Consider the following 1,239-nt stretch of genomic DNA (forward strand, 5'->3'; position numbering starts at 1 on the left):
AAGCACCGGATCCCATCAGAACTCCGAAGTTAAGCGTGCTTGGGCGAGAGTAGTACTAGGATGGGTGACCTCCTGGGAAGTCCTCGTGTTGCATTCCCTTTTTAATTTTTTTCGCGCCGCTTGCAAAACAAAACGCACGTGTAAGTAATATATTTACCGTGTTTTATTATTTTGCACGAGTGCGGTAAGTCATAGCTGGGTGCTCACGATTCACGGGTCCAGCGTCGGCGTTGTGGCGCGGCAAGCGTGCACTGGTGCGGTTGAGAGGGAGGGGTGGAAACCGCGTTAAACTCGTCTCCGTAGTTGAGAGGGAGCGGCCAAAGCAATGTACAATCGTCTTTGTAGTGGAGCTGGGAGGGGCAAGGATAAGGGACGAAGACCGGGGTAACATGTCGGATGCGATCATCTCAGCACTAAAGCACCGGATCCCATCAGAACTCCGAAGTTAAGCGTGCTTGGGTGAGAGTAGTACTAGGATGGGTGACCTCCTGGGAAGTCCTCGTGTTGCATTCCCTTTTTAATTTTTTAAGCGCCGCTTGCAAAACAAAACGCACGTGTAAGTAATATATTTACCGTGTTTTATTATTTTGCACGAGTGCGGTAAGTCATAGCTGGGTGCTCACGATTCACGGGTCCAGCGTCGGTGTTGTGGCGCGGCAAGCGTGCACTGGTGCGGTTGAGAGGGAGGGGTGGAAACCGCGTTAAACTCGTCTCCGTAGTTGAGAGGGAGCGGCCAAAGCAATGTACAATCGTCTTTGTAGTGGAGCTGGGAGGGGCAAGGATAAGGGACGAAGACCGGGGTAACATGTCGGATGCGATCATACCAGCACTAAAGCACCGGATCCCGTCAGAACTCCGAAGTTAAGCGTGCTTGGGCGAGAGTAGTACTAGGATGGGTGACCTCCTGGGAAGTCCTTGTGTTGCATTCCCTTTTTAATTTTTTTCGCGCCGCTTGCAAAACAAAACGCACGTGTAAGTAATATATTTACCGTGTTTTATTATTTTGCACGAGTGCGGTAAGTCATAGCTGGGTGCTCACGATTCACGGGTCCAGCGTCGGCGTTGTGGCGCGGCAAGCGTGCACTGGTGCGGTTGAGAGGGAGGGGTGGAAACCGCGTTAAACTCGTCTCCGTAGTTGAGAGGGAGCGGCCAAAGCAATGTACAATCGTCTTTGTAGTGGAGCTGGGAGGGGCAAGGATAAGGGACGAAGACCGGGGTAACATGTCGGATGCGATCATA

At 51.9% G+C, this 1,239-nt stretch overlaps 2 non-coding genes and 1 pseudogene across 2 annotated transcripts; all 3 read left to right on the top strand.

Moving 5' to 3' along the window:
• LOC119345896 lies at positions 1 to 97 on the top strand (annotated as a pseudogene; the record flags this gene model as incomplete).
• A 297-nt stretch (positions 98 to 394) lies between these two features.
• On the top strand, positions 395 to 513 carry LOC119345895. Its single transcript, XR_005167249.1, has one exon. It is a non-coding gene; the product is annotated as a 5S ribosomal RNA (ribosomal RNA).
• A 297-nt stretch (positions 514 to 810) lies between these two features.
• LOC119345894 lies at positions 811 to 929 on the top strand. The gene has a single exon (XR_005167248.1). It is a non-coding gene; the product is annotated as a 5S ribosomal RNA (ribosomal RNA).
• The last annotated feature ends 310 nt before the right edge of the window (positions 930 to 1,239 follow it).

The sequence above is a fragment of the Triticum dicoccoides genome, unplaced genomic scaffold (genome assembly GCF_002162155.2).
Source record: "Triticum dicoccoides isolate Atlit2015 ecotype Zavitan unplaced genomic scaffold, WEW_v2.0 scaffold3303, whole genome shotgun sequence".
NCBI classification, from domain to species: Eukaryota; Viridiplantae; Streptophyta; class Magnoliopsida; order Poales; family Poaceae; genus Triticum; species Triticum dicoccoides.